The 13,350-nt window shown below is 71.2% G+C and overlaps 1 protein-coding gene across 1 annotated transcript in view; it reads left to right on the forward strand.

The window, feature by feature from the left end:
• The window catches only part of LOC142825933 (uncharacterized), a 9,081-nt gene extending 8,675 nt beyond the window's left edge, over positions 1-406 (forward strand). The window contains exon 5 of the mRNA XM_075918157.1: positions 1-406. This exon is cut by the window's left edge and continues 176 nt beyond it. The gene's annotated coding sequence lies outside the window, so the exon portion shown is untranslated.
• The last annotated feature ends 12,944 nt before the right edge of the window (positions 407-13,350 follow it).

The raw sequence follows: 13,350 nt of genomic DNA on the forward strand, positions 1-13,350 counted from the left end.
TCCCAAGCCAGCCACAGGGCCCTGGGGCTACAGTCGGGCCCATGACAGGCCCCGACTCTAGTGCTCCTGACTTAGAGCTGGACCCTCAATAAGACACAGCCCTGCCTCAGTTTCCCCACTGTTCAGGTGCATTCTGTAGGCCAGGGACCAGAGCCCCCTGGGGTGTGCTGGCTGCCCCTCCCGGCCTCCGGATGTCTCGCTCCCGTGTAGCACAGCACCCCCTAGCGACCCCCAATAGAGCCAGGCCTGCCTGCCAGGAGAGCGCCCCCTGCTGAGCCCCATCCTGTTCCCTGCCCCATAGCACCCCCTAGCGCCAGCCCTGCCTGCCAGGGGAGAGCGTCCAGTGCTGAGTCTAGCCCCACAGCGCCCCCTAGCACTGCCCTGAGCCGGGCCTGCCCACCAGGAGAGCGCCCCCTGCTGAGCCCCACCCTGCTCCCTGCCCCACAGCGCCCCCTAGCACCTCTCTGGGGCCAGAGGAGAGCGCTCCTTGTTGAGCCCCACCCAGCTCCCTGCCCCACAGCGCCCCCTAGCACCTCTCTGGGGCCAGAGGAGAGCGCCCCCTGCTGAGCCCCACCCTGCTCCCTGCCCCACAGCGCCCCCTAGCACCTCTCTGGGGCCAGGGGAGAGCACTCCTTGCTGAGCCCCACCCTGCTCCCTGCCCCACAGCGCCCCCTAGCATCTCTCTGGGGCCAGGGGAGAGCGCTCCTTGCTGAGCCCCACCCTGCTCCCTGCCCCACAGCGCCCCCTAGCATCTCTCTGGGGCCAGGGGAGAGCGCTCCTTGCTGAGCCCCACCCTGCTCCCTGCCCCACAGCGCCCCCTAGCACCTCTCTGGGGCCAGAGGAGAGCGCCCGCTGCTGAGTCCCACCCTGCTCCCTGCCCCGCAGCGCCCCCTAGCACCTCTCTGGGGCCAGAGGAGAGTGCTCCTTGCTGAGTCCCACCCTGCTCCCTGCCCCACAGCGCCCCCTAATGTCTCCCTGGGGCCAGCCTGCCTGCCAACAGAGGGCGCCCCCTGCTGAGCCCCCCAGAGCCCTTCGAGGTACATCAGAAGGACTCAAGGGCGTCTCGCCACCAGTCCCCTGCCCCAGGTACCCTCCCCGGCAGGCGGGTGCCTGGACCCCCTAGGCCCTGCCAGCTCCCCAGCGGGTCCCAGCCGCTCCCCCTCTCCCCGCAGAGGCAGTGGGGTTCTGCCGGCCCGAGCTGCCCCTCTTCCTCCGCTACCTGGAGGAGAGCCCGGCGGCGCGGCGGGAGTTCGAGTCCAGCCTGGAGGCGGCCGGCTACGGGTTCCGGGCCTGTCCCCGCTGGGGGATCCTGCTGTTCTCGGCCGGGGCCGGCCCCGTGGAGCCGGGCGGCTGGGAGGCGGCGTTTGGCTCGGTGCGCCGGCGCTACGTGGTGCACCGCGAGGGCCGGGAGGATCTGCTGGAGGCGCTGGCCGCCGAGCCCTCCCTGGTGGCCGGGTTCCCGTCCGTCCGTGTCTACGGCCAGGAGACCCTGGTCGGCCTGGCCGGGGAGATGGAGCCGCTGCTCCAGCGCCTGGCCGTCCGGGCCTTCCAGAGGCAGCTGGTGAGCTGGGAGTCCCCGGCCGAGCCGCTGCCCCGGTGGCTCCTGGTGCAGGCTGCGGTGCAGAAGGAGCTGCCCTCGCCCCACGTCACCATGGAGCTGCGAGAGGAGGCCCCAGCCTCCGTCACCTTCCAGGGGCCCCGGCGGCAGGTGGCCCAGCTGGAGAGCCGGTGCCAGCAGCTGCTCAGGGCCTTCCGGGTCCTGCCGGTGCCGGTCTCGCCCCCTGCAGGCGCGTTTCATCCGGCAGCGCCGGGAGGACGTCTTCACGCCCCGCTTCCTCCTGGGCCGGGGCATCGGGGCCGTGCTGGAGCTCCCGGCTGATGCGCCGGGCACCGAGCCGGCCAGTGACGTCTCCACGGGGCCGGCTCCCGCCGAGGGCGTCTCGGTGGCGGGGCTGGAGCAGGAGGAGCTGCAGCGGGCGGCGGAGCTGCTGGGGGCCCTGGTGGGCTGCCGGACGGTGCCGATCGAGGAGGGCGCGCGCTGGGCCACGGGCGGCCAGGAGTGGGCGGCGCTGCTGGCCGAGCTGGGCGCCCGGCGGGACCTGGCCCTGCACTGTGGGGCGAGCCGGGAGCAGCTGGCGGTGGCGGGCTTCCAGCCGGCGCTGGGCCAGGCGGAGGCGGCCGTGCGGGAGTATCTGCGGAACAACTCGCCGGCTGAGCGGCGGCTGGACGTGCCCCGGCCCGAGCTGGCCGAAGCTGGAGCCGAGCTGCTGCGCCTGGTGGACTGGGAGCCGTTGCCTGTCACGGTCCAGCTGCAGCCCGGCTCCCGGGCGCTGTCCCTGGTGCTGCAGGGCCTCCGGCGTCACCTGGAGCCAGCCAGCAGGGCCGTCCTGGCCGACCTGGCCTCCCTGGGGCTGGGCACGGTGCCCGTCCCGGGCCGGGCCTTGGGCGAGTACCTGCGGGAGGAGGGGGCGTCCCTGCTGCGAGACCTGGCCCAGCAGCTCCGCTGCGTGGTGAGCCTGCGAGGGCCCCCCCCCAACGGCCCCTGCGGCGCCCCCCGGAAGGTGAGCCCGGGGGGGCCATGGGATGGGGGGCAGACGCAGCACAGCCGGTGCTACGAGAACTGGGCAGGGGCGGGGCGGGGCGGGGGAGAGGACAGGACCCAGGGGGTCCGTCCTGGCTCTGGGAGGGGAGTGAGGACCAGTGGTTAGAGCAGGGGGGTGGGAGCCAGGACTCCTGGGCTCTGTCTGGTGCTGGGAGGGCTGTGGGGACTAGTGGTTAGAGCAGAGGCTGGGGGGTTTGTGGGGGGCTCCTGGCTTCTAGTCTCTGCTTCCCCCCAACTCCCCGCCCGGGCTGGTTCTCTGGGTGTGCGAGTGGGGGGAGCTCTGCCCCGGGCGGCGGGGGCCCTGGGCACGGCAGGGGGCCCGAGGCTGAGGGGGGGCAGGAGGGCCAGCTGCGAGCCCCCTTCGCCCACCCTGCCCGTCTCCGCAGGTGCCCAGCGCCCCCAGGCAGCACCAGAACCTGCCGACGGGTAAGAGTAATGCAGGGACCGGCCCCCCTCGGCCTGCAGTCTGCTCCGGCCCCCTCGCCCCACCCCCAGGCCTCCCAGCCCCCTTACCCTGCCCCCAGGCCTCCCAGCCCCCTCGCCCCGCCCCCAGGCCTCCCAGCCCCCCTCGCCCCGCCCCCAGGCCCTCCCAGCCCCCTTACCCCGCCCCCAGGCCCTCCCAGCCCCCCTCGCCCCCGCCCCCAGGCCTCCCGGCCCCCTCGCCCCGCCCCCAGGCCTCCCAGCCCCTCGCCCCCCAGGCCTCCAGCCCCTCGCCCTGCCCCCAGGCCTCCCAGCCCCCTCGCCCCGCCCCCAGGCCTCCCAGCCCCTCGCCCCCAGGCCTCCCAGCCCCTCGCCCTGCCCCCAGGCCTCCCGGCCCCCCTCGCCCCGCCCCCAGGCCTCCCAGCCCCTCGCCCCGCCCCCAGCCCCTCCCAGCCCCCTCGCCCCGCCCCCAGCCCCTCCAGCACCCCGCCCCCAGCCCCTCCCAGCCCCTCGCCCCGCCCCCGAGGCCTCCCAGCCCCCTCGCCCCGCCCCCAGGCCTCCCAGCCCCTCGCCCCCAGGCCTCCCAGCCCCTCGCCCCCAGGCCTCCCAGCCCCCTCGCCCTGCCCCCAGGCCTCCTGGCCCCCTCGCCCCCAGGCCTCCAGCCCCCCGCCCTCAGGCCTCCCAGCCCCCTCGCCCCAGCCCCTCCCAGCCCCCTCGCCCCGCCCCCAGGCCTCCCAGCCCCCTCGCCCCAGGCCTCCCAGCCCCCTCGCCCCCAGCCCCTCCAGCCCCCTCGCCGCGCCCCCAGGCCTCCCAGCCCCCTTACCCCGCCCCCAGGCCTCCCAGCCCCCTTACCCCACCCCCAGGCCTCCCAGCCCCCCTTACCCCACCCCCAGGCCTCCCAGCCCCCCTCACCCCGCCCCCAGGCCTCCCAGCTCCCTCACCCCACCCCCAGGCCTCCAGCCCCCCCCTTACCCCGCCCCCAGGCCCTCCCAGCCCCCCTTACTCCTGCCCCCCAGCCCCTCCAGCACCCCTTACCCCTGCCCCCCAGCCCCTCCCAGCACCCCTTACCCTGCCCCCAGGCCTCCCAGCAACCCTAACCCCGCCCCTCAGGCCTCCCAGCACCCCTTACCCCTCCCCCAGGCCCTCCCAGCACCCCTTCCTGCGCCCCCAGCCCCTCCCAGCACCCCTTCCCGCGCCCCCCAGCCCCTCCCAGCACCCTTTACCCTGCCCCCCAGGCCTCCCAGCACCTCTTACCCTGCCCCCCAGGCCTCCCAGCACCCCTTACCCCTGCCCCCCAGCCCCCTCCCAGCACCCCTTACCCCTGCCCCCCAGGCCTCCCAGGACCCCTTACCCTTGCCCCCCAGCCCCTTCCTCCCAGCCCTGCCCCAGCCCCTCACTCCTGCCCCACAGCCCTGCCCCATAACCCCTCCCCCAGCCCTGCTGGTGCCCCTCACTCATGCCCCCCCAGCCCTGCCCCCCAGCCTCTGCCAGTGCCCCTCACTCCTGCCCCCAGCCCCTCCTCCCAGCCCTGCCAGCGCCCCTCACTCCCACCCCACAGCCCCTGCCCCCCCAGCCCAGACTCCCCCCCCCAACCTGTACTCAGGCTGTGCTCCGTGTTCCCAGGGCCCCCCGAGGGGCTGGTGCTCCGGGTGCTGGGCCGGGAGCCCGACGTGGGCCAGCTGAAGGCCGCCGTGGCGGGTTTCGTGGCCCAGTTCCACGACGAAAGCGTCTGCAACGCGGAGCTGGGGGCCGTGGGGGCTGCGGGCCTGCGGGAGATCGGCCGGGTCGAGTACCACTTCCCCCTGGGCCTGCGCTGCCTGCCTGGGAATGTGGTGCGGGTGCGGGGCGCCCGGGACGACGTGGCCACGGCCCTGGCCGCCGTCCACAGCCGGATCCAGGCGGCCCAGCGCCGGCGGGTGGAGGCCGAGGTGCTCTACGGGCTGGTGAAGTGGCAGCGCCTGGGCCCGGCGGGCTGGGTCCCCTTCGACGTGGCCACGAGCCAGCGGCTGGAGACGGCCTTCGCCGGTGGGCAGCCCCGGGCGCAGGTGGAGTGGGACGGGCAGCGGGCCGAGGTCGACCTGCGCAAGGCAAAGGGCGTCGTGCTGGGCACCGGGGCCCCCGTCCGGCTCCGCCGGGAGATCTGTCTGTGGGGTGAGAGGGGCAGGGGGTGGGGCACAGCTCTGGGATGGGCTGGCTGGGGGACCGGGCTGAGGCATGGGACTGGGGGGCAGAGCTCAGAGGGGCAGAGGTGGGGCACAGCTCTGGGATGGGCTGGCTGGGGGGCAGAGATGGGGCAGGGCCGGGGCAGAGCTCCAGGGGGTTCCCGTCCCATCAGGGTGGCCCCCGCTGACACCCCGTCCGTTGCAGAGAGGAGCCTGGCCCCGCACTGGGAGCCGATGGGCGAGGCGCCGGTGCGGCTGGTGGCGCTGGCCGAGGACTCGCCGGAGCACCGCGAGGTGGCCAAGGGGTTCACACGCACGGCCCCGGGCTACTCCATCCTCCGCGTGAGTGGGGGGGGTGCCCCCTGCGGGTCCCAGAGCACAGTTCTGGGGGGGGACTGGTCCTAGTGGGAGGTCTCGGTGAGGGGGGGCTGTCCTGGCCCTGGCAGAGGGGAGGGGGGAGGTCTGCCTTGGCTCTGGCTGGGGGGACAGTGGGGGGTGCCTGGTTCTGGATGGAGGGAGATGGGGGGGCTGCCCGGTCCCTGTCGGGGGGTAGGAGGGGTCTATCTTGGCGCTGGCTGGGGGGACAGTGGGGGGTGCCCTGGTCCTGGATGGGGGGGTGGGAGGGGTCTATCTTGGCTCTGGCTGGGGGAACCAGTGGGGGGTGCCCTGGTCCTTGTTGGGGGGGTGGGAGGGGTCTATCTTGGCTCTGGCTGGGGGAACCAGTGGGGGGTGCCCTGGTCCTTGTTGGCGGGTGGGAGGGGTCTATCTTGGCTCTGGCTGGGGGAACCAGTGGGGGGTGCCCTGGTCCTTGTTGGCGGGTGGGAGGGGTCTATCTTGGCGCTGGCTGGGGGGGACAGTGGGGGGTGCCCTGGTCCTGGATGGGGGGTGGGAGGGGTCTATCTTGGCTCTGGCTGGGGGAACCAGTGGGGGGTGCCCTGGTCCTTGTTGGGGGGGTGGGAGGGGTCTATCTTGGCTCTGGCTGGGGGAACCAGTGGGGGGTGCCCTGGTCCTTGTTGGCGGGTGGGAGGGGTCTATCTTGGCTCTGGCTGGGGGAACCAGTGGGGGGTGCCCTGGTCCTTGTTGGCGGGTGGGAGGGGTCTATCTTGGCTCTGGCTGGGGGAACCAGTGGGGGGTGCCCTGGTCCTTGTTGGGGGGTGGGAGGGGTCTATCTTGGCTCTGGCTGGGGGAACCAGTGGGGGGTGCCCTGGTCCTTGTTGGGGGGTGGGAGGGGTCTATCTTGGCTCTGGCTGGGGGAACCAGTGGGGGGTGCCCTGGTCCTTGTTGGGGGGTGGGAGGGGTCTATCTTGGCTCTGGCTGGGGGAACCAGTGGGGGGTGCCCTGGTCCTTGTTGGGGGGTGGGAGGGGTCTATCTTGGCTCTGGCTGGGGGAACCAGTGGGGGGTGCCCTGGTCCTTGTTGGCGGGTGGGAGGGGTCTATCTTGGCTCTGGCTGGGGGAACCAGTGGGGGGTGCCCTGGTCCTTGTTGGGGGGTGGGAGGGGTCTATCTTGGCTCTGGCTGGGGGAACCAGTGGGGGGTGCCCTGGTCCTTGTTGGCGGGTGGGAGGGGTCTATCTTGGCTCTGGCTGGGGGAACCAGTGGGGGGTGCCCTGGTCCTTGTTGGGGGGTGGGAGGGGTCTATCTTGGCTCTGGCTGGGGGAACCAGTGGGGGGTGCCCTGGTCCTTGTTGGGGGGGTGGGAGGGGTCTATCTTGGCTCTGGCTGGGGGAACCAGTGGGGGGTGCCCTGGTCCTTGTTGGCGGGTGGGAGGGGTCTATCTTGGCTCTGGCTGGGGGAACCAGTGGGGGGTGCCCTGGTCCTTGTTGGCGGGTGGGAGGGGTCTATCTTGGCTCTGGCTGGGGGAACCAGTGGGGGGTGCCCTGGTCCTTGTTGGGGGGTGGGAGGGGTCTATCTTGGCTCTGGCTGGGGGAACCAGTGGGGGGTGCCCTGGTCCTTGTTGGGGGGTGGGAGGGGTCTATCTTGGCTCTGGCTGGGGGAACCAGTGGGGGGTGCCCTGGTCCTTGTTGGGGGGTGGGAGGGGTCTATCTTGGCTCTGGCTGGGGGAACCAGTGGGGGGTGCCCTGGTCCTTGTTGGCGGGTGGGAGGGGTCTATCTTGGCTCTGGCTGGGGGAACCAGTGGGGGGTGCCCTGGTCCTTGTTGGCGGGTGGGAGGGGTCTATCTTGGCTCTGGCTGGGGGAACCAGTGGGGGGTGCCCTGGTCCTTGTTGGGGGGGTGGGAGGGGTCTATCTTGGCTCTGGCTGGGGGAACCAGTGGGGGGTGCCCTGGTCCTTGTTGGGGGGTGGGAGGGGTCTATCTTGGCTCTGGCTGGGGGAACCAGTGGGGGGTGCCCTGGTCCTTGTTGGGGGGTGGGAGGGGTCTATCTTGGCTCTGGCTGGGGGAACCAGTGGGGGGTGCCCTGGTCCTTGTTGGGGGGTGGGAGGGGTCTATCTTGGCTCTGGCTGGGGGAACCAGTGGGGGGTGCCCTGGTCCTTGTTGGCGGGTGGGAGGGGTCTATCTTGGCTCTGGCTGGGGGAACCAGTGGGGGGTGCCCTGGTCCTTGTTGGGGGGTGGGAGGGGTCTATCTTGGCTCTGGCTGGGGGAACCAGTGGGGGCTGTCCTGGTCCTTGTTGGGGGGGTGGGAGGGGTCTATCTTGGCTCTGGCTGGGGAACCAGTGGGGGGTGCCCTGGTCCTTGTTGGCGGGTGGGAGGGGTCTATCTTGGCTCTGGCTGGGGGAACCAGTGGGGGGTGCCCTGGTCCTTGTTGGGGGGTGGGAGGGGGTCTATCTTGCTCTGGCTGGGGGAACCAGTGGGGGGTGCCCTGGTCCTTGTTGGCGGGTGGGAGGGGTCTATCTTGGCTCTGGCTGGGGAACCAGTGGGGGGTGCCCTGGTCCTTGTTGGGGGGTGGGAGGGGTCTATCTTGGCTCTGGCTGGGGGAACCAGTGGGGGGTGCCCTGGTCCTTGTTGGGGGGTGGGAGGGGTCTATCTTGGCTCTGGCTGGGGGAACCAGTGGGGGGTGCCCTGGTCCTTGTTGGGGGGTGGGAGGGGTCTATCTTGGCTCTGGCTGGGGGAACCAGTGGGGGGTGCCCTGGTCCTTGTTGGGGGGTGGGAGGGGTCTATCTTGGCTCTGGCTGGGGGAACCAGTGGGGGGTGCCCTGGTCCTTGTTGGGGGGTGGGAGGGGTCTATCTTGGCTCTGGCTGGGGGAACCAGTGGGGGGTGCCCTGGTCCTTGTTGGCGGGTGGGAGGGGTCTATCTTGGCTCTGGCTGGGGGAACCAGTGGGGGGTGCCCTGGTCCTTGTTGGGGGGTGGGAGGGGTCTATCTTGGCTCTGGCTGGGGGAACCAGTGGGGGTGCCCTGGTCCTTGTTGGCGGGTGGGAGGGGTCTATCTTGGCTCTGGCTGGGGGAACCAGTGGGGGGTGCCCTGGTCCTTGTTGGCGGGTGGGAGGGGGTCTATCTTGGCTCTGGCTGGGGGAACCAGTGGGGGGTGCCCTGGTCCTTGTTGGGGGGTGGGAGGGGTCTATCTTGGCTCTGGCTGGGGGAACCAGTGGGGGGTGCCCTGGTCCTTGTTGGCGGGTGGGAGGGGTCTATCTTGGCTCTGGCTGGGGGAACCAGTGGGGGGTGCCCTGGTCCTTGTTGGGGGGTGGGAGGGGGTCTATCTTGGCTCTGGCTGGGGGAACCAGTGGGGGGTGCCCTGGTCCTTGTTGGGGGGTGGGAGGGGTCTATCTTGGCTCTGGCTGGGGGAACCAGTGGGGGGTGCCCTGGTCCTTGTTGGGGGGTGGGAGGGGTCTATCTTGGCTCTGGCTGGGGGAACCAGTGGGGGGTGCCCTGGTCCTTGTTGGGGGGTGGGAGGGGTCTATCTTGGCTCTGGCTGGGGGAACCAGTGGGGGGGTGCCCTGGTCCTTGTTGGGGGGTGGGAGGGGGTCTATCTTGGCTCTGGCTGGGGGAACCAGTGGGGGGGTGCCCTGGTCCTTGTTGGGGGGTGGGAGGGGTCTATCTTGGCTCTGGCTGGGGGAACCAGTGGGGGGTGCCCTGGTCCTTGTTGGGGGGTGGGAGGGGTCTATCTTGGCTCTGGCTGGGGGAACCAGTGGGGGGTGCCCTGGTCCTTGTTGGGGGGTGGGAGGGGTCTATCTTGGCTCTGGCTGGGGGAACCAGTGGGGGGTGCCCTGGTCCTTGTTGGGGGGTGGGAGGGGTCTATCTTGGCTCTGGCTGGGGAACCAGTGGGGGGTGCCCTGGTCCTTGTTGGGGGGGTGGGAGGGGTCTATCTTGGCTCTGGCTGGGGGAACCAGTGGGGGGTGCCCTGGTCCTTGTTGGCGGGTGGGAGGGGTCTATCTTGGCTCTGGCTGGGGGAACCAGTGGGGGGTGCCCTGGTCCTTGTTGGGGGGTGGGAGGGGTCTATCTTGGCTCTGGCTGGGGGAACAGTGGGGGGTGCCCTGGTCCTGGATGGGGGGACATGGGGGGCTGCCCTGGTCCTTGTTGGGGGGTGGGAGGGGTCTACCTTGGCGCTGGCTGGGGGGACAGTGGGGGGTGCCCTGGTCCTGGATGGGGGTGGCGGTGGGGAGCTGTCGTGGGGCAGGAAGGCCTGATGGTCACGGCCAGTGCAGGGGGGTCTGAGCTGCGGGGTCCTGGGGACCGGGGCTGGGGCCAGGGCGGGCTGGGGTGCTCCCAAAGGGCTGCGCCCCCACCCCACGGGGGCCGGGCAGCTGCCCACGGACCCTGCGCTGCCCCCAGGTCGAGCGGGTGCAGAACCGGGCGCTGTGGGTCTCCTACTGCTGGCAGCGGCGCTGGATGGAGGAGAAGCACCCGCTGGGCCGGCGCGTCGAGCGCATCCTCTACCACGGCACCCGGCCCGAGAACCGGCGCTCCATCCAGGCCCTGGGCCTCCGCGTCACCTGCCGCAAGGGTGGGTCGGGCGCCGGGCTCCGACATCGTCCCCTCTGCCCCCTAGCCAGAGCCCACCTGGGGCCGGGTCAGGCCTGGTGCCCCCTGGAGGGGACGAACCTGCCTTGTACCCCCCCTCCCCTCCAGCCAGAGCCCACCTGGGGCCGGGTCAGGCCTGGTGCCCCCTGGAGGGGATGAACCTGCCTCATACCCCCCCCAGCCAGAGCCCACCTGGGGCCGGGTCAGGCCTGGTGCCCCCTGGAGGGGACGAACCTGCCTCGTCCTCTGCCCCCCGCCAGCCAGAGCCACCTGGGGCCGGGTCAGGCCTGGTGCCCCCTGGAGGGGACGAACCTGCCTCGTCCTCTGCCCCCCGCCAGCCAGCACCCACCCTGGGGCTGGTTCAAAGCAGGCGTCCCCTTGAGGAGATAGGCCTCCTGCCCTGTTCCCTGCCCCCCAGAGCCAGCCAGACCCTGCCCTGGGGTCAGACCCTGTGCCCCATTCCCTGAGCCAGCCAGACCCACCCTGGGACCCGATCGGGACCAGCACCCCTGAGGGGAGAGGTCCCTGCCCCCTGGCTGGCGTGGGGCTGGCCCTGCCCCGTGTCCCGTCTCGGGCCCGGGGGTGACGGCCCTGCTCTCTCTGCAGTGGGGCTCTACGGCCAGGGCCTGTACTTCGCGGCGGAGGCTGGCTGGGCAGCGAAGTACGCCAAGCCGGACACCCGCGGGCGCCAGTTCCTGTTCCAGGTGCGGGTGCTGACGGGGGAGTTCGACCTGGGCAAGGAGAACATGGTCCTGCCCCCCGAGAAGCCGGGCGGGGGACGGCCGGTACGACAGCGTGGTCAACGTGGTCTCCAGACCCAACATCTTCGTCACCTTCTTCGACGAGCTCAGCTACCCCGAGTATCTCATCACCTTCCGGGCCTCCAGCCACCCCTGAGCCGTGCTGCCCTGGGACAGGCCACAAGACCCGGCGTTGCTTGTCCGGCAGCCAGAGAACAGGCAGTGTCAGGCATGGGACTCCCATGTCATGCACCTCACCAGTGGTTGGATTCAGAATCACACACGTGTGTCCTTAGCCCTATATTGCTGATGGTTAATGGAGATTCTCCAGAGCATTGCCTGCATTCACGGCTCCAACAGAAAGGTCTGACCGGGCCATAGGATGGGGAGAAAAATGAGCTGAGATGCATCCCACTGCCCCCTCCTGGAAGGTGTCCCCCGCCACTCAGCTGTGTGTCATCAGCCCAATACTGCGGCCACAAGTGGAGATTCTCTGTTCACCGATGGCTGAGGGAACATCTGGCTCCTTTCTGGGAGCCTGTGGAATTGTCTGTTACGCTCTCCTGGCTGTTTCCGTCCTGCCGGCCTGGCTCGGGGAAGGGCAGGGCCCTGCCGGCCCAGCTGCACCCAGCAGGCAGATGGCAGCCGGAGAAAAGGGCTGTAAAGTCCCAGCAATCCGAGTGCTGACAAAAGCAGCCCCCCCCCCCCCGGTGCTTTCTGGATGGGGCAGCACGTCGCAAAGGCCCTGTCAGTGGCTTCCGCCCTCCGTCCGAGTCTTCCTTCCGCTGTCAGGCGTGGAAACCGGGCCGAGGGGCCCGGCGCTGCTCCGGCCTGGGCGGGAGTAACGGGGGCTGGGGGTTTGTGGGGAAATAAAAGGAGAAGGTTTAGTTAAACGACTGTGCTGTCCAAAAATGAAGGGGAAAGAGCCGGGAGGCGGGGTGCACGAGTCAGGGCAGGAGTGGGGGGTCAGGGCAGAGGTGGGGGTGCAGGGATCAGGACAGGGACTGGGGGTCTCAGGGCAGAGGTGGGGGTGCAGGGATCAGGGCAGGGACTGGGGGGCTCAGGGCCGGGGGTGGAGGTACAGGGGTCAGGGCAGAGGTGGGGATGCAGGGATCAGGGCAGGGACTGGGGGGCTCAGGGCAGGGGATGGAGGTACAGGAGTCAGGGCAGAGGTGGGGGTGCAGGGATCAGGGCAGGGACTGGGGGGCTCAGGGCAGGGGGTGGAGGTACAGGGGTCAGGGCAGAGGTGGGGATGCAGGGATCAGGGCAGGGACTGGGGGGCTCAGGGCAGGGGGTGGAGGTACAGGGGTCAGGGCAGAGGTGGGGGTGCAGGGGTCAGGCCAGGGACTGGGGGGCTCAGGGCAGGGGATGGAGGTACAGGAGTCAGGGCAGAGGTGGGGGTGCAGGGATCAGGGCAGGGACTGGGGGGCTCAGGGCAGGGGGTGGAGGTACAGGGGTCAGGGCAGAGGTGGGGATGCAGGGATCAGGGCAGGGACTGGGGGGCTCAGGGCAGGGGGTGGAGGTACAGGGGTCAGGGCAGAGGTGGGGGTGCAGGGGTCAGGCCAGGGACTGGGGGTCTCAGGGCAGAGGTGGGGGTGCAGGGATCAGGGCAGGGACTGGGGTCTCAGGGCAGAGGTGGGGGTGCAGGGATCAGGGCAGGGACTGGGGGTCTCAGGGCAGAGGTGGGGGGTCAGGGCAGAGGTGGGGGTGCAGGGATCAGGGCAGGGACTGGGGGTCTCAGGGCAGAGGTGGGGGGTCAGGGCAGAGGTGGGGGTGCAGGGATCAGGGCAGGGACTGGGGGTCTCAGGGCAGAGGTGGGGGTGCAGGGATCAGGCCAGGGACTGGGGGTCTCAGGGCAGAGGTGGGGGTGCAGGGATCAGGGCAGGGACTGGGGGTCTCAGGGCAGAGGTGGGGGTGCAGGGATCAGGGCAGGGACTGGGGGTCTCAGGGCAGAGGTGGGGGGTCAGGGCAGAGGTGGGGGTGCAGGGATCAGGGCAGGGACTGGGGGTCTCAGGGCAGAGGTGGGGGTGCAGGGATCAGGGCAGGGACTGGGGGGCTCAGGGCAGAGGTGGGGGGTCAGGGCAGAGGTGGGGGTGCAGGGATCAGGGCAGGGACTGGGGGTCTCAGGGCAGAGGTGGGGGTGCAGGGATCAGGGCAGGGACTGGGGGTCTCAGGGCAGGGACTGGAGGTCTCAGGGCAGAGGTGGGGGTGCAGGGATCAGGGCAGGGACTGGGGGTCTCAGGGCAGAGGTGGGGGTGCAGGGATCAGGGCAGGGACTGGGGGGTCTCAGGGCAGAGGTGGGGGTGCAGGGATCAGGGCAGGGACTGGGGGTCTCAGGGCAGGGACTGGAGGTCTCAGGGCAGAGGTGGGGGTGCAGGGATCAGGGCAGGGACTGGGGGTCTCAGGGCAGAGGTGGGGGTGCAGGGATCAGGGCAGGGACTGGGGGTCTCAGGGCAGAGGTGGGGGTGCAGGGATCAGGGCAGGGACTGGGGGTCTCAGGGCAGAGGTGGGGGTG

Source organism: Pelodiscus sinensis, unplaced genomic scaffold (assembly GCF_049634645.1).
Source record: "Pelodiscus sinensis isolate JC-2024 unplaced genomic scaffold, ASM4963464v1 ctg48, whole genome shotgun sequence".
Lineage (NCBI taxonomy): Eukaryota > Metazoa > Chordata > Testudines > Trionychidae > Pelodiscus > Pelodiscus sinensis.